The sequence below is a fragment of the Manis javanica genome, chromosome 10 (genome assembly GCF_040802235.1).
Source record: "Manis javanica isolate MJ-LG chromosome 10, MJ_LKY, whole genome shotgun sequence".
Lineage (NCBI taxonomy): Eukaryota > Metazoa > Chordata > Mammalia > Pholidota > Manidae > Manis > Manis javanica.
This window is the reverse complement of record NC_133165.1, coordinates 84,996,667-85,019,158: the sequence shown is the minus strand read 5'-3', so window position 1 is coordinate 85,019,158 and position 22,492 is coordinate 84,996,667. Positions and strand designations below refer to the sequence as shown.

At 41.2% G+C, this 22,492-nt stretch overlaps 1 long non-coding RNA gene across 15 annotated transcripts; it reads left to right on the top strand.

Moving 5' to 3' along the window:
- The first annotated feature begins 1,217 nt into the window (after positions 1-1,217).
- On the top strand, positions 1,218-21,979 carry LOC108385102 (uncharacterized). Of its 15 annotated transcripts, none has more exons than XR_012121480.1 (4): positions 1,517-2,514; positions 3,095-3,193; positions 6,144-7,558; positions 13,288-21,979. It is a non-coding gene; the product is annotated as an uncharacterized lncRNA (long non-coding RNA). The 15 variants fall into 15 exon arrangements; XR_012121478.1 differs by having other exon boundaries at positions 1,517-3,193; positions 6,144-6,184; positions 6,286-7,558; XR_012121481.1 differs by having other exon boundaries at positions 1,517-6,184; positions 6,286-6,361; positions 7,027-7,558.
- Positions 21,980-22,492: the final 513 nt, after the last annotated feature.

Sequence of the window (22,492 nt, the reverse complement as noted above, 5' to 3'; positions counted from 1 at the left end):
GTATCCATAAATTGCCAGTTTAATGTTAAACACAATTTCAAACCACTTTAGCGTAACTTATTTTAATGCATACCTGACAGCTTCCTTTTTGACTTACCTCATTAAGCTGAATTCCCTTTTATCTTTAAAATACAAATTTTAAAAAATAAAATTCATCTCTAAATCTAGATTTGGACCTTAGCATAAAGTTAAGAACCATCTATTCCATGTGTCCAAGCCTTTGCTCTGTAATTCTTAGCAGGTTAGCTGCACTCTGTCTAGACTCCTTGCAGAAAAATATCGACAATGTTTCTATCTGATTTGGACTGCACATGAGTGAATTACAGCAAAACAACAGATGCTCAGGGCAACGTTATTTTCCTACTTCATGCAGTTGGGTCTAAGTATTTATCTTTGTCTTTCGTTCGTGCTTTTCCCATATTGACCTAAATGCACCCAGTCACGGTGAGATGCAATCAGTGAAGTACTGAGGTTATACTTACAGCAAATCTGGCCATTCAAAAGAAAACCACTTCATTTAATGGTGCATAAAGAAGCTGGAGCACCAAACTCACCCTAATAATTGGGTACAGCTGGTACGTCATGGAACATGGCAATCCTGTTTAATTTGCAAAGCTCTGGACGGGGAGGAGGAAGGGATGGAAAAGTTTGGAAGACTCGTCAGACAGTGAATCATCGAGGGTTTCCAGTTAATAATGTCATCTGCTGGGGCGGAGCCTGGACCCGAGTGCTTAACGAACCACATTGTAGGTTAGTTATAATGTCTTACGGTTTATTGTATCTTCTACCAAATGAATACATAAAATGAGAGACGCTCTAAGTCGGGCGTCTTAATGTAGGACAAAATCTTGCTCGAGGCGGAGAGAAGAAAGGTGGGAAGGGAGTGAAGGTAGGGAGACTGAGACAGAACGCTGAGGCTGATGAAAGGGAAGGAATTTCCAGGGGTTGAAAGCTTTATCCCCCCGTAGAACTGCTGTCGGTTTTCCCTCATCCTGTGCCTCACAGGACAGAGTGGACATCCCCCGAGGGCTGAAAGGCTCTGGATCGGAAGCCCAGCACGGAGCCGCGCCAAGACTCACCCCAGCCTTAGCCCCACCCGGTGACAGGTGGGGCCGCGAGGGCGACCAGGTCTCCGCCTCTTCGCGCTGCCTGCTGGGAGCCGGAGCCTCTTCCGGTTGCTTCCGGCCGCGGAACTCCGACTCCCATCAGCCCCCGGGAAACCGCAGCGGGGACGCGCGGGCCCTGTTGGAACTCGTAGTTCCTTCTTTGGCCGTGCTTCATAGCCGGTGGGGACGAACGGAGCCGAGAACTACCGAGGCTAAGGTACGGGTGGCGGAGAAGGGTCAATCTGCGCCGGGCGTGGGATGGCCGGTGTGGCAGTCGGAGGTGCCTGGGTTGGGTGGGAGGACATCGGCTGGCCCACACGAGGAGGGTTGAGCCGCCGCCACCGTTGTCGCGAGTGCGGAGTGGGGACTGGAGCTGGTGCCGTGGCGACGCCGGGGACTCGGTCGCCAGCCCCCAGCCCTTCGGCCTCCCACTTCCTGGGGTCAGCGCGGCCTGCTCCTCCCCGGCCCGTCGCCCCGCCTCCTTTCCCGCCCTCTCTTCATCACACACGCGGCCCCCTCGGTCTTGGATCTGGGCAGTGCCGGCGGCGGCGGCGGCGGTAGCAGCAGCGACTCAGCGCCCGTCTGCTGGGACTTGGCGGACATAGAAGCCCCCGGGCCGGGCCCGTGCGGCGGCGCCCGCCGAGGCCCAGCGTGAGCACCTCAGCGCGGCCTTCAGCCGGCAGCCTAACGTCAGCGCCAAACCCTTCGTGCCCAACGTCCACGCCGCCGAGTTCGTGCCGTCTTTCCTGCGCGGCCCGGCCCAGCCGGAGCCGGCAGTGGCGCGGGAGGCCCTTCGGGTAAAGGAGACGGGACGCGGGAGCAGCCGCCCGGGGGACCGGAGCCCACCTTGGTGGGGTGGGGGTATGGGTCTGCGGCTCGCCCCGCAAGGCGGGGGACGCGCGGCTTCGGGGTCGGCGGCAAGTGGGACGCTGACAGCGGCGCCGGGCGCGGGCAGCCCTGGGTGGGGTGGTCCGAGGCGGGGCCCCGGGCGCGGCGGAGGGCCTGGAGGAGCGGTAGCCGCGTGTAGGCGACACGGGAGGGACCTGGGGCCCGTCCCTTCCCCGGGGGTCGCAGCCACCCACTAGAACTGAGAACCGTATGGGACGGAGAGGGCCCGCGGCCATCAATGCCACGAGGACCAGACGTGGGACAGATGGAGCCAGGAGGTGGGTGGGCGTTGAGCGAGCCATCCCCGCGGAGCTGGGAGAACGAGCGCTCGAATTCCCTTCACCTTATGCCTAGGCGAGAGAGCGTCTCTTGCTCCAATTTCTATTATTGAAACTGTAATTAACGTTTTGGATATCTGGCACCGAAGTGTCCTGAAGGAATCCCAAGATGCATTGCAGTCCTGTGATCCGGCAGAAGCTGTTGGCCAACACTTAAGAGATCTTTTAGTCCTCAGCATTGTGTAAGCAAGTTCACAAAGTGTCAAAAAGTAAGAGTACCTCCCGTAATGTGTATAGGAAACTACACTGATTTGTGTTCCCTTTTTCTTAAGTGGGACTTCTCGCCTTAATGACACGTTTAGAATTTTAATTGCGTCAAAATCGGATACCTTATTCAGGCTGCTTGGTATTGTAAGTCACTCTTTATGTTCACGTAATTAGTGAGTAATTAGTCTGTTCAGATACTTGGTATTATAGCTTAATAGTTGTCACGTGCCATTCTGACCATAGCTAGTAGAATGTTTTGTGTGGTTTCAAGTCAGGTTTGGTCTTTAAAAAGCTTTCTGTATTTAGGGGCTACTTAAGTGATAGGATGACATGCTTTCAGGTACTGATCTTGTGGGAATGTCAAATGAGTGAAGTTAACTATTCTCCCCTGTATAAAAAAGTGCTTATTTTAGGAACTGTCAATATTGGGTTAAAGAGAGAAAGGAATGTACCTTGGTGAGCCAGGGTATTGGTGAACCGGATCACAGATGTTCCTAGCAATTTGTGAGAATAGATTGTTGATTTCTTTTTGAACTTCCACGTTGTATTTCTTAGATGAATGGATATCATGAAAGTGCTCTGGGAGTTTAGCTTCTTCAGAAACTTGCTACAGTTTTCTGTATAGAGGCAGAGAATTTGGAGAACTTCTGTGAAGTAAGTACATTACATGAGCACAGTTTTAATTTGGTTGTTTGATTTTACTTGATGATTTGCCTTTGAACAAGGAAGTTTAGCCTTTTTTTCTTTGCTTAGATCAAGCCTTTGGCCTACTTAAATAAAGTTCATTTACCAGCCCCTGAAAGTACCCATTTCCCCATACCTTATCTTGCAGATTCCTTTTATCCAGCCATTTTCTTTATTCTTTTTTGTCTGTCCCTCCTCACTCTGGAGCCACCAGCACCACTCTGGCTAGACTTGGAACTCCATTTACAGCTTGTTCACCCATCAGCCAGTGAGTCAGGAAGGGACAGCCATCCTCAGAGCAGTGATCTGGAGTAGGCATAGTTGGGTGACTAGGCTTTACCTGTTAGGTAGGAGAGCTTTCTTTCCTCTTACTGGCATGTGCCAGCTTGCTGGTTTATTCTTAATCCTTTTCTCTGTGACACTGTTAGAAGTGGAGATGTAAAAATATGTAAGGAAGTGGTTATAAGAGAAGTACTTTCTTTGTTACTTGGTGGTCAGTTTTTTTCAGTTTTATCAAACTATTTTGGTGTTACTAACTGTCAACTGCTTCTACAAAATGCCAGTTCATATTTTTTAAAAGTTTCATCTTTAGGGTTGTCTATTTGGAAAAGAATGGTTTCTAAATTGAGGTCCAGAGAGATGTGGGACTGTTGGCTTGCATGTTTGAACCCATACAGGGTTCAACAGCATAGTTCTCTGCTATGATAGTGGTACTTTATGGACCTGTGGGAGCACTATCATAGCAGAGAACTATGCTTGGAAGAAGCAGATAAAAAAATTGGAACTAGCTCTTAGAAATTTACAAAGGGGGAGCCATAAAAGTTGCAAGTTTTTTTATAGTGAGGAAATGAACACAAGGAGAGCATGTTTTCTTTGGTTGTTAAGCCCTTGTTGAAATTTGTGGTTGGGTCCCTGTTTTTAAGCTGGATAGGAGGAAGAGCTCTTGAAGGAGGAAGTCTAGAGATAGAACACTGAATGACTTCTTAAGTGTTCCTGTCCAGGATGAATATCTGTCGTTTCTCCTGAAAACAGGCTAGTTGGGTTTTTCTGGTGGTTCCTTGAGCAGCCAGTCGCTGTAAAAGTTTTTGCACAGTGTCATCCACCTTAAGTAGAAGGCTGCTAGGTGGTTATGCCTGTTTCCAGCCTCCCAAGTAAAAACTTGGGATTCAGTGTTGATTTTCACTCTCTGAAAAAGTAATACAGGTTTCCAATGGAATGATTAAGTAGAATACAAATTAAGTGTAACCAAGTGTAATTCATTTAAGTTCAATTCTCTGCAGATCCAAGTAAATTGACTATGTGATGCTCTTTAAAGTAGAGGTCCTGAAATGAATGAAAATGTGAAAGACAAGGGTTCTGTGTAAGAGAACAAACATTTTCTATGCTAGAATGTACTTATTTTGAGTTTCAATTTGTACACAGTTCATTCTTTTTTATTGTTGAATGACAAATAAGTTTAGTGATTTAATTCAGGATTACTTGGTGTCTTAGTCCATTTGGGCTGCTGTGTAGTACAGTACCACAGACTGGGTAGCTTGTAAACAACAAAATTTATCCCTCACAGTTCAGGAGGCTGGAAGACCATGATCAGGGTGCCAGCCTGGTCAGATGAGGGCCTTCTTCCCTCTCTCAGATCCAGATTGCTGATTTCTTGTTCTCACGTGGCAGAAGGGGCAAGGGAGCTCCCTGGGGCCTCTTTTATAAAAGAGCTGTTTTGTAAAATGCATTCGTGAGGGCTCTGCCATTATGACTTACGGCCTCCAAAAAACCCCACCTAAGTCCAATACATGGGGCATTAGAATTTCAACATATGAATTTTGGTGGGGGACACAAAAGTTTTAGAGCATAGAACTTGGACTTGTAGAACAACCAGGCTTCTCTAGTAATGGTGTGGTGTCCTTTCCACCATCCCTCCCTTAACATCTCTCAGAACTCTGCCAGTAAAAAATGAGTATAGAATAAAACCAGCAGTCCTCAGAGGAGGAACTATCTCTAAAATGTAGCACATTGTATTATGGAACCTGAATTTTAAAGAGAAATGTTGTGTTTCATAGTACTTGGTTTTTGATGGGTGTCTTTTTATGAGGAAGGGATTTTCTTCTTTTTTTAGTGACACAGATATAATTCACATATCACAGAATTCACCATTAAGTGTATGGTTCAGTGGTTTTTAGTATATTCACAAAGTTAATGCAACCGTCACTACTACGTGGTGGATGCTTGTTAATCACTGAGTAGTCTCAAAAGTGACCTCTTCAGGGTCACCAGAGTGCAGAATCTTACGTAATTTTTTGTTCAGAAGGGCTCTTAGACTTTATTATGATGTTAAGTGATACCTGTTGACTGAGAGATAAGTTTAGATAGAAGATAGATGAGGTTATTGACTGGATTTTCCTTTTCCCATGAGACTGGAATCCCTACAGTAACAAAGTCTTCAGTGGGACAGTAACTAAAGTAGGCAGAGGAGGTGAGTGGAAAATACTGTTCCAGGAGTGTTATTTCTTTTCCTACCTCATTTTCTAGCTAGTGATTTCTTACCTTAACTTAAGCAATTATTAGATTTGGGCTCTTATTTCATAATTCTACATGCTTGAAATGGCTCCAGTGTGAGGATTTAGGGAGTAAGTGAAGGCATTACATGAACCAGTGCTTTCCTTGTTGAGCAGCTGTTTGAACTGGTAAGAAATTTTTATTGAGAATTGACCCTCTTTGGAGCAGCTTTTATTTACTGCAGGTTTGGTACATGGAATTCTTCTGTCCCTTGTTTTTCACCTTCTCTGGAATTGTACTGCAAGAAAAGATAGCGATTAAAATTTCTCAGGGCGGGAAGTACAGTAGATGACAGATTTTAAGCCTTATTTTGTTTTTGTTTGCTGGGGAGGAAATGTCTTAAAGTATTAAAATATTAATGTTTTTCTAGTCGAAGAGAAAGGAATGAAAAGGATTCGATAGCCTTTTGTGGTGAGTTAGCAGTATTAGAATGGAATTTTTTGAGATGTAAGTCTGGTTTCTGCTCTGAATGATGTATACCAATTAATGAACAAACATTTTTGTGTTTACAGAATGCAGGATACTGTGCCAGGCACTTGAAGTGACACCACAAGATGAATTAATCATGGTCCTGGAGTCTAGAAAGAGGTCAGACCCCCAGTTTACTCTAATGGAAGACATAACATGGTTGAGAGGGTTTCAAAGCTGAGCTGAGGAATTGTTCATAGGTGCCCTTGTGTAAATCATTTCAATCTTATCCTAATCATAAACCTAGAGATACATTTTCTGGTACCTGTTCTTTGTTAATACCATAAGTGTTTTGTTTTTTTTTTGTAGATAATTATTTTTTATTGAAGGGTAGTTGACACACAGCATTACATTAGTTTCAGGTGTACAACACAGTGATTCAACATTTATAGACATGATAATTCTAGGTACCAGCTATCACCATACCAAGTTGTTACAATATTTTGACTATATTCCTTATGCTATACATTACATCCCGGTTACTTACTTATTTTACAATTGGAAGTGTGTACTTTTTTTTTTTTTTTTTTTTTTGTGAGGGCATCTCTCCTATTTATTGATCAAGTGGTTGTTAACAACAATAAAATTCTGTATAGGGGAGTCAATGCACAATCATTAATCCACCCCAAGCCTAATTTTCGTCAGTCTCCAATCTTCTGAAGCATAACGAACAAGTTCTCACATGGAGAACACATTCTTACATAGTGAATAACATAAGTGTTTTTTAAGTTCAGATATAATTCACATAAAATTCACATTTCTTGTGTTTCAATATTTTGTTTCAGCTTGCTAGGAAATTGCTAGAGTAGAGCATCAGTTACCTTTTTCACTGCGTGGTGCTCATACTTAACAACAGTGAGTTACTGCCATTATGAAATTTTGATTGAGAATAGACCCTCTTTGGAGCAGCTTTTATTTACTGGTATGTCTATTGGGCATGTTAATTTAGAATTTCATCATTATATTCACAGTTCTTAAATTATTGGGAAGCAAGAATATGGCCACTAGTTGAAAGTTCTTGATTATTCTGACATCCTTAGGCTCCTTTTTAAGCTGTCATTTGTTGATTCATACCAAAGCTTAAAAGTGGTGTCGTTGTTTTCAGTAGATTTTAACAAAGCAGGCTAGGCTGTAGGTGTATTTTTTTCCTAAGTGACTTTGTTTTAGGAAATCCAGTTGTTACAGTATTCCAAGTTGAACCAGTTCTCTATCATAATTCTGCTTCCTAGGTGAGAGAAACAGTAAGGATTTCTTGAGCGTCTTTCACCAGCTTAACCTAAGAGTGGTTACACCCAATCCATACCACATTCCAACCAGGTAATTGTAAGCCACTCACCTTGAACCAAGCAGAAAATGCATGCCTTAGAATGTTGTTGGGGCAATTTCTGGGTTGATCATTTCTGTAGAACCACAGTGGGTCACTGTACTACTCAGTGGTGTATCTTAACTCCTTTGGATGGTTGGTTTTGGTTGCAGGTAAGTGTATTTCTGTTCCCTTTGTACCTTAATGGGGCTGTCTGCAAAGTATTTTAAGTTCACCTACATTTTTTTTGAAGTAAATGGGATATAAATTATAAATAAACCTTTGTTTTAGGGTTGTTTGAAAAACATAGTGTATCATAGTTACTCTACAGAAAGCCCACTCCAGTGGATGTGTGTCATTGCTTTTAGTGAATGAATAGTTCATAGAATGTTAGGGCTGGAAGTCACCCTGGCAGTAGTACAGTCTTGTCAGATAAAGAAACTGAGGCCTACAGATACTCAGTGACTCCAATTCAGTGACAGTGGAGTCTGGAATCTCTGTTTGCCAACTGCTAGCTTAGTGCCCTTTCCATTACACAGTGCTCTTGACCAGGGAGAAGGGCATCCCTGGGGCCACATCTTGACCACCCACCAGCATGGATTTCCTAAGAGGCCCTAGAATTTGCCTTTCTTGTGTTTATTCTTCAAAAGTTTTGTTAATGTGGGGCTTTGAAAGCTTGTAATAATAAACTTATTGAGCAGTTACTTGCTTCATATGCTTTTATCTTCACAACAGTCTCTTGAGGTTATGTTGACTGATTTTATAGGTAAGAAAATTAAGGCTCAGAAAAGCTAAATAAGTGAGGTGACATCTCTGAGTAAGTGGAGGAGCCAGGGTTAGACTCTACATCTGATTTCAAAGCTTATTCTAGTAATAATAACTCAGCTAGTCCTTTCCCTGTGATTTGCTATTAAAAGGTCTTTTTGGCTGAGACACTTTCTCAGAAACTGAGTCCATGAGATTGTGGTCTATGGCACCACCTCCCTGTTCTGTCTCATTAGTAGCAGGGTGATATTGTGATAAGTAGGCAATGCTCTACTTTGAAATTATTTCTTCCTACATTTTGGGAAATAATGTGAGATAATTTGAAACAGCTCTGTTCACCACTGTAGCCATTGTACCTTTTTATTTTGAGAGCATAGGTAGTTAAGGCAAAACCATGGACATTTCATGTGTTGTGTGGGTGTTCAGCTGTGATGTCTGCCTTTACTGGTTTTCAGTATTGTCTGTGGGAGAAAAATACCTCAGGCAGGCGGATTTGGTTGGGAGTGTATGGTCATCTGGGTGCTAGAGAATTTTTAGTTCCTTATGCAAACTGTACTTCAGCATCTCTTCAGTATTATTTCTCTAACCTCTTCTTGGAAAACTGACACATACAAAGTTGTTTTTAGTCTATTGAACCCTGATAGAGATGCAGTAAATATATAGGTAGACTGCTACAGATGGTGAGAAAACTGAAGTGATAAGACTGTAAGGAACTAGTGACCTATGAAAACCAGAAGAAACAGCTGCAGTCCAGGCGCAATGAATTACATGCTTACTCGGTACGTACACCATTTCAGCCTGTGGAGACTTTACAGGAGGAGGGAAAAGGCTCTGTATTTCAGAAAACCACAGTCATTCTGGAAGTTTCTAATGTCTTAGGGGACCAGAACTGAGATCTGTGTGTGGGTGTGCTTACAGCTGCAAGAAGGGTCCTACCTTAGAGGAACTCAGAAGAGCCATCATAAGCTGGGTAATGGGGTGGGTGGGGGGTGGGATAAAAGTGGAAAGTTTTGTACTACAATTAAGGAGAATCCTTAAGAGGATCTAGAACTGTGCACTTATGGCTCTTTAAATTAATTAGAACTAAATGTTTCAATTTAAAAGTCAGTTCCTTGGTCACAGCCACCTTTCAAGTGCATAATAGGCACATGTGGCTAAGTGACAGTCATATCACTGCACAGAAACAGAACATTTCCATCATTGCAGAAGCTTGTATTGGACAGAATTTTGTCACACAGTTTCTCACTTCAATGTAGTGTAAGACACTGTGACTTTTGCAACAGGCACTGAAGTTTTTATTCATTAATAATGAACACCATTTAGCCAACAGGACTAAGAAATTTAAGTAGGATGAATTTTACATATTGTTATTTTGTGTGTAAAGAGATGAAAGATTAGTTTTATATATCTAAAGCAGTACACACTTCAGTTGCTGATTTATGAACTATGTGGATTAAGCACCTTAAGAATTGGCCAGACATTATATTTAAAATATAACTTGAATTGAAACCTGGCTTTCACAGCCCACCACGAGTGTGGCCTTCACTGTACCCATGAACTGGCCAAGTAAGAGTCTCTGTGTTAAAGTCCTTTTATCCATAATCAAATCTTTAAAAAAAAATTGTGTTTTTAAAAATTGAGGTGAAATCCATATGACATGAAATTAACCATTTGAAAGTGAACAGTTTCAGTGGCATTTGGTACATTCACAGCGTTGCAGCTTACCACCTCAACTACCTCAAGGTTCCAAACGTTTTCATCACCTCCAAAGGGAATCATACTCTCTAAGCAGTCATTTAACACTCCCATTTTCCCAGCTTTTGGCAACCACCAATCTACTTTCTGCCTGTATGAATTTACCTATTCTGAATATTTCATGTGAATGGAATTGTACATGTGATCTTTTGTGTCTGGCTTATTGCACCATTATCAAATTTTAAGTAACAGTTTTAAGATTCACATTATCATCTGTGTTAAACCATAGGCAGTTCTGTTGCCTGACTGTCTTTTGGTAAAATCTTTCACTTCTTGTTTTAAAATTTTTGGTAATATACCTTGTATCAGAGCCAGTTCATTAATCTTCCTTTATCATAAACTATAGCATTAGTTTCTTTTAATTTGAGGTATAGCAGTTTTATTAACTAGTGCAATTCTGGTAAACTTTCCCACCTAATTAGAGTTGTTCTTTTTTGAATACTTGAGGGTGTGCTCTTGATGAGGATGTATCTTCTGAACATGGAGATACCATTAGAAAATATGAAACTGATTTCATTCTTTGGGATGTTTACTAACTTCTCTTTGACTAGAAGATACGAAGCATGCAGGACTTGGAAATCAAGCCCTAATGGGTATGTTTGCCAGCCATGAACAAGTGACTTTGGACCTGGTAGATTTGAAGCCTATGCTCATTAGTAGCCAGTAAATCTGTTTGTGATGTATATTATAAATAATAGGAGTAGAATGAGAAAGGGTTGGAGATGTGTATGAGAGAAGAGACTGGGTACAAATACACTGACAAGTTTAAATGTAAAGAACATGTTGCTGTATCTGTGATTTTTCTGGTTCATTGTTCCAAAAACATCAGTTCACAGATGTTGCCACCATTGCCATTTGAGTTGTAATGTGATCCGTGGTCTGAATGCAAGGATAAGCTTTTTTTCTTCCATCCTGGAGAAACTATTGTCAGCTTCTTATTTTGAGGCCCTTTAATGTCATCATTACGTGAATATTAATAACTTAATTGCTGTTTGTACTTGACCCTGTCTCTGCCTCTGTAAGCTGTACAAACTGAAGACGAATGTGTTATAAATATAGGGTGTTTTGAAAAGTAAAACCATGAACAGATTTTTATTATGCTGCATTATGCAGACATAGAGGTAGTCTTATGACTGATGTCACTGTCCTGAGAGGTGCCTTACAGCCTTAGGCATGTATTGTGTATTTGTAAATCTAAGAGTTGGTTGTAGAACCAGGTGTTGAGGTGTGTGTACTGTTCAGTCTTATAAACCCCATTTGCAGTTTGGGATGTCTTATAAGTGATGAGAGAGCCCCCCATACTGATTGTCTCAGTCTTCCTTGCCTTACAATGCTTGACCGTTCCTAACTGTGTCATCACTTACTCAGTTTACTTTTTTTTTTGTCATTAATCTACAATTACATGAAGAACATTATGTTTACTAGGGTATCCCCTTCACCAAGTACCCCCCACAAACCTATTACAGTACTGTCCATCAGTGTAGTAAGATGCTGTAGAATCACTACTTGTCTTCTCTGTGTTGCACAGCCCTCCCCATGACCCCCCACATTATACATGCTAATCGTAATACCCCCTTTACTTTTCCCTGCCCTTATCCCTCCCTTCCCTCCCATTCTCCTATAATGCGGATATTGTTCCTTTTGGATTGGTCACACAGTTCTCTTAATATTGTTTCATTCCTGGAGACCCTTTTATCTCTCTCTGTGTCAGCTTCTATGCATTCCTGTTCTCTGGTTTCTATTCCATCAATGGCCTCTTGCATCTTATCCATTCTGCTTATAAATCCTTCCAGAGGTTTTTTCTGTTCTGTAATGTCCTTCCGGACATCATCCCTTAGCTCTTGCATATTTCTCTGCAGCTCCATCAGCATGATTACGAGCTTTATTTTGAATTCTTTTTCAGGGAGATTGGTTAGGTCTATCTCCTCAGGGTTTGCCTCTGTGATCTTGGTCTGTATCAATTTCTTCTGCCTTTTCATGGCGATAGATATATTTGTAGGGAGCTGGTGCGTGTGTTGGGTAAGAGAAAGTCCCTTCTTGCCAGTTTGTGGCCTTCCTCTCCTGGGAGAACAGCGGCCTCTAGCGGCTTGTGCTGGGCAGCTGTGTGCAGATGGGGCTTCTGATCTTGCCCAGTCACTATGGAGTTTAGCGTTGCAGTTGCTGTGGGCGTGGCCTGCCTCAGGCTGCTTCTCCAATATGGCAGAGCTGCATCGGAGGGGGATCAGGCGGGAGGCTGTTTATCGCGGTGAGGGGCCGCTGCCCTGCGCTGCGGGGGTTTGGGTGCCCAGAGTTCCCCATGATTCCCAGCTGCTGGGCTAAGTGTCCTCGGGCACTTCCGTCCAGCTGTGGGGTCCCTGTCCCTTTAAGACTTTCAAAAAGCACTTGCTTTTCTTTGTTCCCAGTGCGCTGGCTGCAGGGACCCACTCACAGGTCTTACTGTCCTGTTTCCCTAGTTTCCAGCACCCCACGCATGCACTGTGTCTGTGCTCTGGTGCGGATGGCTAGGGCTGGGTATTTAGCAGTTCTGGGCTCTCTCTCCCTCCCCTCTCCAACTCCTCTCCTCATCGGGAGCTGGGGTGAGGGGCACTCCGGTTCCGAGGGGCTGCGGCTTGTATCTTACCCCCTTCGCGAGGCGCTGGGTTCTCGCAGGTGTGGATGTGGTCTGGCTGTTGTCCTGTATCTTCTGGTCTGTCTTTTAGGATTAGTTGTATTTGTTGTATTTTCAAAAATATATGTGGTTTTGGGAGGAGATTTCCGCTGCTCTACTCACGCCCCCATCTTGGTTCTCCTCCCAGCCCGACTTTTTAAGTTTTGCAATATCAATATGTAATGTTCTGCCTTCCTCAAATACTTCATTCTTTCACTACCTCCTCATGCAAAATTTCTTGAAAAAGTATAGTTTTTACAATTTTATACATGAGAAAACTAAGCTGAGAGATTGAGAGAATCTGAATTTGAGCAAATCAGATCAGATATAAAATTTTGTGCTGTCTCTTGTACCTTTTCTTTTAAAATCTTAGGCATGACTACTTATTAGAATTATAATTTTACATATGCTTATGATACAAATATTATGGAATATTTGTTACCAATTCCATGTTTAAGATTAATCTTAAGCATTCTACCACTTGAGCTAAAGATTCTCATTGTGAATAAGCTCTGCAAGATTTCACGTTGGGTTTTTATATAGTAAAGGTCTGAAACTGGATTTTTTATTTTAAAGTAAACAGGATATGGGCACTGTGGTCCTGGGAAAGCTGGAATCAGGATCTATTTGTAAAGGCCAACAGCTTGTGATGATGCCAAACAAGGTAAGAGTAAATAATACTCTTTCTCATTTAGATTTTCTCTTCAAAATATTAGCAAGGAGCCAGAACTTTTCAAGAGCTTAGGGATTTCCATGAAAACATGACATTAATAAAATGTAATCCTGGATTTTAACAGTTAAGTATAGAATTTAATACAGAATATATGATGGTATAGTTATTCAGTGACAAATGGGGAAGGGTCAGTATTAGCAACACATTAGAGCTAAGATGCCTCATCAAGAGATTTTTAGCTCCATTCTCTTATAGGAAGTAAGTAAGAGACCTGGAGTGGTTAAGTGACTTGCTTCTGTTAACACACTGGATTAAGTGAGCCAGGGCTGAAAACTCAGGTTTAATCATGATATAATTGGCTTTTTTATTTTATTTATTTATTTTTAGTATGTAGCTATGCTGGGTACTAATGTGTTCAAGTAATGCTCCTAATTTGTTTTGAGAAGAGGATTTGCCTATATTATGAGTGGGTCTTTTCTTAACTCTTTCTATCTTATTGTAATTTCTTCATTATTGGAGAGGGTTTCATTAAAATACCCAGATCCCCACAAATGTTTCCTATGTGTTATTTCTAACTGCTCAGTCAGTGATAATTGCAGCTGACCTGTTTGTTACCAAGAAACTGTTACTGTTTTCCAGAGAGGGCTTCTCTAACAAGTCAAGGATGTTTAGGTAGGAAGACAGACCTGAATCATCAGTCTGCAAACAGAGATTTTGTTAGGTTTGAGAGAATCTCTTACCATGCTCATCCCAGGCACAGTGAATTAAAAAAAGGGATCCATTGTCAAAGTAATGCTTAGGTGTAATTAGCAACTTGCAGATTATACTACTTTTTAGGTTTCTTGATGCCTTATACATTGGAGGATGGAGTCTCCTATCATAGTCTCTTACTTTCTAAGGCAATTATCTCTGCTACTTGAAGGTTAGTGACAACTGAAGGAAAATAACAGTCAGGTAAAATCCTTGCTCAATTTTGTCTGTAGAGCAGTCACAGAAGTAGACTTTGCTCATGGAGATAGAAGGTGGACTGGTGGTTGCAAGGGGCTAGGGGAGGAAGAATAGGAAGGAACTGCTTAATGGACACAGAGTTGTGGGGTGGTGATGTTTGGGAGCTAGGTACCAGGTATAGTTGTACAACATTGTGAAAGGAATAGATGCTGCTGAAGTGTACAATGTAAAATGGATTTGAAAAGTAAATTTTTTTATATGAGTATATACTACAACAGAATGAAAAGTACAATTCACTGTGTGCTTGTATCCTTAGTGCCGGGGCTATTGCTGTAGGTGAGGGGCCTTAATATATGAGTTTCAGATTCTCTGTGGAAGTGATCACCTTATGCTAATATAGGTCCATGTAACATATCCCAGAGTTGCTAGGCAAACCTTAAAAACTCACTGCCCTTTAGTCATCTTGACTCTCAGTGGAAAAAAAAGTTAAATATTTTAAAAGACACAGATGCCACACTATTTTATATTAAAAACAGCTAATGAGTAGGCAACCTATGGAATGGCAAAATACAATTACATACCATAAATCTGATAAGAGGTTAATATCCAAAATATGTCAAAAAAGTTCTGCAACTCGAAAACAAAACAAAAAAATACCTGACTAGAAAATGAGCAAAGGGCTTGATTTCTCCAAAGAGGATGTACAAATGGCCAATAAGCACAAGGAAAGACGGTCAACATCACTGGTCATTGGGGAAATGCAGATCAGGACCACAGTAAGGTATCACCTCACAGCCATCAGGAGAGCTATGATCAAAAAACAGAAAATAACAAATGTTAAGGATGTGGAGAAATTGGAATGCTTGTGCACTCTTGGTGGGAATGTAAAATTGTGCAGCTGGTAAGGAATATGTAATGATATTTCCTCAAACAATAAAATCCTATGATCCAGCACTTCCACTTCTGCATATATACCCAAAATCATTGAATACCAAGCTTCAGGAACCTTTGTTCACAGCAGCATTATTTGCAGTAGCTAAGACATGGAACCAACCTGTCATGTCCATTGATGGATGAGTGGATGAACAAAATGTCTTGTACACATAACAGTGGGATTATTCGGCTTAAAGAGGAAAGAAATTCTGATACGCTACAACAAGGATGAACCTTGAAGGCATTATGCTAAGTGAAATAAGCTAGTCACAAAAAGATGAATAACATATGGTTCAACTTCTATGAGGTACTTAGAGCAGGTAAAATCCTTAATAAACTTTCATAAACTAAGAGAATTTGCTGGTCTCAATCTTAATTTTTTGTGACTATGAATTAATTTAAAGGTTAGACTAGCTGTATTGTGTTTAGCTATAAAAGACCATATTTGTGGAGAGGGATTGTTACACTGGATTATTTGGGCAAAAACTAGTAAACAAGTAAACATGTTAAGTAGATGGTGGAACTGCTAGTTTCTACCCTTTTATCCTGTTACTGTAAAGAATTTAGCTAACATGGTTGTATTTCAGTACTAGGAATGAATTTCAAGGGTCAGGTATCCATAAAGTATAAACTGCCTTTGGGAAAGAAAAAAATTATGTAGGTGCAGAGAGAGAGAACGCTGTTAGAGCTTAGCAAGTGACTAGAATTCTGGAGTGGAGTGTCATTCTGGATTCTCCATTGTTTATCTACCATCATGAGATAGTTTATTTCCTCTTGAAGGGTGGTATTTTCTGGTTTGAGTTTCACAAATATGAATTATGTCCCAGGGCAGAAATGGAGTAAAAATATGGAAATAATTGTGAGTATTGATGTTAACATTTTTTCTCATCTGTATGTTCTTTCTTAAAAACTATTGCGGTAAAAAACAGGTCAATTTTATCATTAGTGACAGTTAGTGCATTCATAGGATTGTGTGACCATCACCCCTCTCTGGCTCCAGAACATTTCCATCACCCCAAAGGTAAGCCCTGTGCCCATGAAATAGCCAAAGTTCTTTCTATTCTTCTTCTTCTTCTTCTTATTATTATTATTATTGGTATGGTTAATATACAGTCACTTGAACAACACTATGGTCAGTAGACTCCCCCCATTATCAAGTCCCCCCCACATACTGCATTACAGTTACTGTCCATCTTCCCCAGCCCCTTTCCCTTTCGTGGCTCTCAGTCCATTACTGGGTTCTGTGAGTCTGCTGCTGTTTTGTTCCTTCACTTTTTTCTTTGTTCTTATGCTCCACAGATGAGTGAAATCATTTAGTACTTGTCTTTCTGCCTGCCTTATTTCAGTGAGCATAATACACTCTAGCTCCATCCATGTTGTTGCAAATGGTAGGATTTGTTTTCTTCTCATGGCTGAATAGTATTCTATTGTGTATATGTATCACATCTTCTTTATCCATTCATCTACTCATGGACACTTAGATTGCTTCCATTTCTTGGCTATTGTAAATAGTGCTGCGATAAACACAGGGGTGTATATGTCTTTCTCAGACTAGGCTACTGCATTCTTGGGTTAAATTCCTAGGAGTGGAATTCCTGGGTCAGGTGGTATTTCTATTTTGAGTTTTTGAGGAACCTCCATACTACTTTCCACAATGGTTAACTAATTTACATTCCCACCAGCAGTGTAGGAGGGCTCCCCTTTCTCCACAACCTTGCCAACATTTGTTGTTGTTTGTCTTTTGGATGGTGGCCATCCTTACTGGTGTGACGTGATATCTCATTGTGGTTTTAATTTGCATTTCTCTGATGATTAGGGATGTGCAGCATCTTTTCATGTTTCTGTTGGCCATCTGAATTTCTTCTTGGAGAAGTGTCTGTTGAGATCCTGTGCCCATTTTTTAATTGGATTGTTTGCTTTTTGTTTGTTGAGGTACATGAGCTCTTCATATATTTTGGATGTCAACCCCTTATCGGATCTGTCATTTATGAATTTATTCTCCCATACTGTAGGATGCCTTTTTATTCTATTGATGGTTTCCTTTGCTGTACAGAAGCTTTACAGCTTGATATAGTTCCACTTGTTCATTTTTGCTTTTGTTTCCCTTGCCAGGGAGATATGTTCATGAAGAAGTTGCTCATGTTTATATCCAAGAGATTTTTGCCTATGTTTTTTTTTCTAAGAGTATTATGGTTTCATGACTTACATTCAGGTCTTTGACCCATTTCAAATTTACTTTTGTGTATGGAGTTAGACAGTGATCCAGTTTCGTTCTCTTATATGTAGCTGTCCAGTTTTGCCAACACCAGCTGTTGTAGAGGCTGTCATTTCACCATTGTATGTCCATGGCTCCTTTATCATATATTAATGGACCATATATGTTTGGGTTATTATCTGGACTCTCTTTTCTGTTCCACTGGTCTGTGGGTCTGTTCTTGTGCCAGCACCAAATTGTCTTGATGACTGTGGCTTTGTAGTAGAGCTTGAAGTAATCTGGATACCTTTTATTTCTTTGTGTTGTCTGATTGCCGTAGCTAGGACCTCCAGAACTATGTTGAATATAAGTGGGGAGAGTGGGCATGCTTGTCTGTTCCCTATCTTAAAGGAAAGGCTTTCAGCTTCTTGCTGTTAAGTATAATGTTGGCTGTGAGGTTGTCATATATGGCCTTTATTATGTTGAGCTACTTGCCCTCTATACCCATTTTGTTGAGTTTTTATCATGAATAGATGTTGAATTTTGTCAAATGCTTTTTCAGCCATCTATGGAGATCATGTGGTTTTTGTCCTTTTCGTGGAGTGGATGATGTTGATGGAAGTTTTCAAATGTACCATCCTTGCATCCCTGGGATGAATCCCACTTGATCCTGATGGATTATCTTTTTTATGTATTTTTTAATTTAGTTTGCAAATATTTTGCTGAGTATTTTTGCATCTATGTTCATCAGGGATATTGGTCTGTAATTTTCTTTTTTTGTGGTGTCTTTGCCTGGTTTTGGTATTAGAGTGATGTTGGCCTCATAGAATGAGTTTGGGAGTATTCACTCCTCTTCTACTTTTTGGAAAACTAAGGAGGTTGGGTATTAGGTCTTCACTAAATGTTTGATAACATTCAGTGGTAAAGCCATCTGGTACAGGAGTTTTATTCTTAGGTAGTTTTTTTGATTACTGATTTAATTTTATTGCTGGTAATTGGTCTGTTCAGATTTTCTGTTTCTTACTGGGTCAGCCTTGGAAGGTGTATTTTTCTAGAAAGCTGTCCATTTCCTCTAGCTTACCTAGTTTGTTTTTATATAATTTTTCATAGTATTCTCTAATAATTCTTTCTATTTCTGTGGTGTATGTAGTGATTTTTCCTCTCTCATTTCTGATTCTGTTTATGTGTGTAGACCCTCTTTTTTTCTTGATAAGTCTGGCTAGGGATTTATCTATTTTGTTTATTTTCTCGAAAAACCAGCTCCTGCTTTCATTGATGCTTTCTTTTGTTTTGTTCTTCTCAATTTTATTTAATTCTGCTCTAATCTTTATTATGTCTCTGCTTCTACTGACTTTGGGCTTGGGCCTCATATGGGATTCTTCTTTCCTGAGGTAGGCCTGTATTGCAATATACTTTCCTCTTAGCATGGCCTTTGCTGCATCCCACAAATTTTGCAGTGTTGAATCATCATTGTCTCCATATATTGCTTGATCTCTATTTTTATTTGGTCATTGATCCATTGGTTATTTAGGAGCATGTTGTGAAGTCTCCATGTGTTTGTGGGATTTTTCATTTTCTTTGCGTAATTTATTTCTAGTTTCATACCTTTCTGGTCTGAGTAACTGGTTGGTACAATTTCAATCTTTTTGAATTTAGTGAGGCTTTTTTTGTAGCCTAGGATATGGTCCATTCTTGAAAATGTTCCATGTGCACTTGAGAAGAATGTGTATTCTGCTTTTGGGTGTAGAGTTCTATAGATGTCTGTTAGGTCCTTCTGTTCTACTGTGTTGTTCAGTGCTTCTTTCACCTTACTTTTCTGTCTGGTTATCTGTCCTTTGGAGTGAGTGGAGTGTTGAAGTCTTGTAGAATGAATGCATTGCATTCTATTTCCCCTTTTAATTCTGTTAGTATTTGTTTCACATATGTAGGTTCTCCTATGTTGAGTGCATAGATATTTATAATGGTTATATCTTCTTGTTGGATTGACCCCTTTATCATTATGTAATGTCCTTTGTCTCTTGTGACTTTCTTTGTTTAGAAGTCTATTTTATCTGATACAAATACAGCAGCTCCTGCTTTTTTCTCTTAGTTGCATGAAGTATCTTTTTTAATCCCTTCACTTTTAGTCTGTGTATATCTTTGGGTTTAAAGTGAGTCTCTTGTAGGCAGCATATAGATGGGTCTTGTTTTTTTATCCATTCAGTGACTCTATGTCTTTTGATGGGGGCATTCAGACCATTTACATTTAGGGTGATTATTGATAGGTATGTACTTATTGCCATTGCAGGCTTTAGATTCATGGTTACCAGAGGTTCAAGGGCAACTTCCTTACTATCTAAGAGTCTAACTTAACTCACTTAATATGCTATTACAAACACAGTCTAAAGGTTCTTTTTTTTCTCCTCCTTTTTCTTCCTCCTCCATTCTTTATATATTAGGTATCATATTCTGTACTCTTTGTCTATCCCTTGATTGACTTTGGGGATAGTTCATTTAATCTTGCAAGTTGCCTAGTCCTTAACTGTTCTACTTTCTTTACTGTGGTTTTACCTCCTCGGATGACAGCTATTACACCTTAGGAACTCTTCCCTCTATAGCAGTCCCTCCAAAATCACTGTAGAGACAGTTTGTGAGAGGAAATTCTCTCAGCTTTTGCTTATCTGGAAATTGTTTAATCCCTCCTTCAAATTTAAATGATAATCTTGCTGGATAAAGTATTCTTGGTTTGAGGCCCTTCTGCTTCATTACATTAAATACATCATGCCACTCCCTTCTGGCCTGTAAAGTTTCTGCTGAGAAGTCTGATGGTAGCCTGATGGGCTTTCCTTTCTATGTAATCTTACTTCTCTCTCTGGCTGCTTTTAATAGTCTGTCCTAATCCTTGATCTTTGCCTTTTTAATTACTATATGTCTTGGTGTTGTCTTCCTTGGGTCCCTTGTGTTGGGAGATCTGTGCACCTCCATGGCCTGAGACTATCCCCTCCCCCAGATTGGGGAACTTTTCAGCAATTACCTTCTCAAAGACACTTTCTATCCCTTTTTCTCTCTGTTCTTCTTCTGATACCCCTATAATGCAAATATTGTTCCATTTGGATTGGTCACACAGTTCTCTCAATATTCTTTTGTTCTTAGAGATCCTTTTTTCTCTCCATGCCTCAGCTTCTTTGTATTCCTCTTCTCTAATTTGTATTTCATTTAGCATCTCCTCCTCCATATCTAACCTGCTTTTAAAACTTTCCATTGTATGTTTCATTTCTGATACTGTGCTCTGTAATGATTGGATCTCTAACCGGAATTCCTCCCTGAGTTCTTGAATATTTTTCTCTACCTCCATGAGCATGTTAATGATTTTTATTTTGAAATCCCTTTCAGGCAGATTCATGAGGTCAATTTCATTTGAATCTTTCTCAGGGGTTGTATTCATACTCATAATTTTACTCTAAACCAGGTTCCTTTGGCATTTCATTTGTACATAGTGCCCTCTAGTGCTCAGAAGCTCTACTCTCTGGAGCTGCTCAGCCCCTGAAGCAATGTCGGGGGTTGTAGGGGAGTGGTATTGCTGCCTGCAGGGAGGAAAGAGCTGTTTCCTGCTTCCTGGCCTCTGTGCCTGTCCCCACCACCAGATCCAGTGGGCCGAGCACACAGGTATAAGCCTCTATACTTTGCGTTTGTAGTTGCTATAGACGGGGCTTCCCTCTGGCCAGCCTAATGCCAGGGTTGGGTTTGCTGGTTTGCAAGCCAGGTGGGGCTGGCTGGGAGAAAGGCACACTAGGCTGCTTATCACAGAGGTGGTCCTTGGAGCTGTGTAGCCAGCCAGGGAGCTGGAGTTCCTGAAAATCGTGAAACTTCCCAACTTCTTGGGCAGAGTGCACCTAGACAACTTTGCCTGCCTTTCCTTTCTCCTAAGCAATAAGCTCTGTGCAATCCTTGCCCTTTAGCAGCCCTCTTGCTGTTAGGAAGTGTCTCAGACTGCCCACCTTTCTTTTGTCCCAGAGCAACCAGATATGGATCCCTGCTTTCCACAAGTGGCTGGAATCTCAGTCTCTCCAGGTATTCTGCCTGTCTTAGCTTTCCAACCCCCTAATCATGAGAGTGCCATGAAAACACCATGAAATGTATGTTTGTGCTCCCAGATCAGATATTCAGAGGTAGGTATTCAGCAGTCCCAGGCCTCCACTCCCTCCCTGCTCTGTTTCTCTTCCCCTGGAGAACTGGGCTGGGGGAAGGGTTTGGGTCCTGCTGGGCCACGGCTTTGGTATGTTACCCTGTTCCATGAGGTTTATTCTTTTTTCTAGGTGTATATGGAGTTTGGCACAGTCCTCTTTCCTGTTGCTCTTTCAGGATTAGTTGTATTAGTTATATTGTAGGATCTGAAGAATCAAAAGTTAGCATAAGTACAGCCATCTTAAGGCCTAAATACCACCCCCTAACCCAGAAGAAAATCATTAGAATCTTGAAAAACAAGTTAGTTAGCCTGTGTCAATTGTAGTGACCTTTAGTTAGCCAACCGTAAATCAGTTAATCATACATGCCTAGCTTATCTTGCTAGAACCACCCTAGACATTCTGAAGGTGATCTCATCTAACCAGACCGCAGGATGTGGCGTCAGCAAAAGATTTATGAGCCTATAGAAAAAACCCTGTATTGTAATTATGGAAAATTTTACCCCTTTTGAAAATGCTATAAAACCTTCTGAGGGGGCGGAGCCAAGATGGCGGCGTGAGTAGAGCAGTGGAAATCTCCTCCCAAAAACACATAGAGCTATGAAAATATAACAAAGAAAAATCTTCCTAAAATAGAGACCACAGGACACAGGACAACATCCAGACTACATCCACACCTGCAAGAACCCAGCGCCTTGTGAAGGGGGTAAGATACAAGCCCCAGCCCGGCGGGACCCGAGCGCCCCTCCCCCCGGCTCCCGGCGGGTGGAGAGAAACCGGAGCAGTTTTTTTTTTTTTTTGGCGAGCGCTTTTTGGAAGCCTTAGAGGGACGGGCCCCCGTTGCTGGGGAGGCAGGGTGGCGGGACCGGT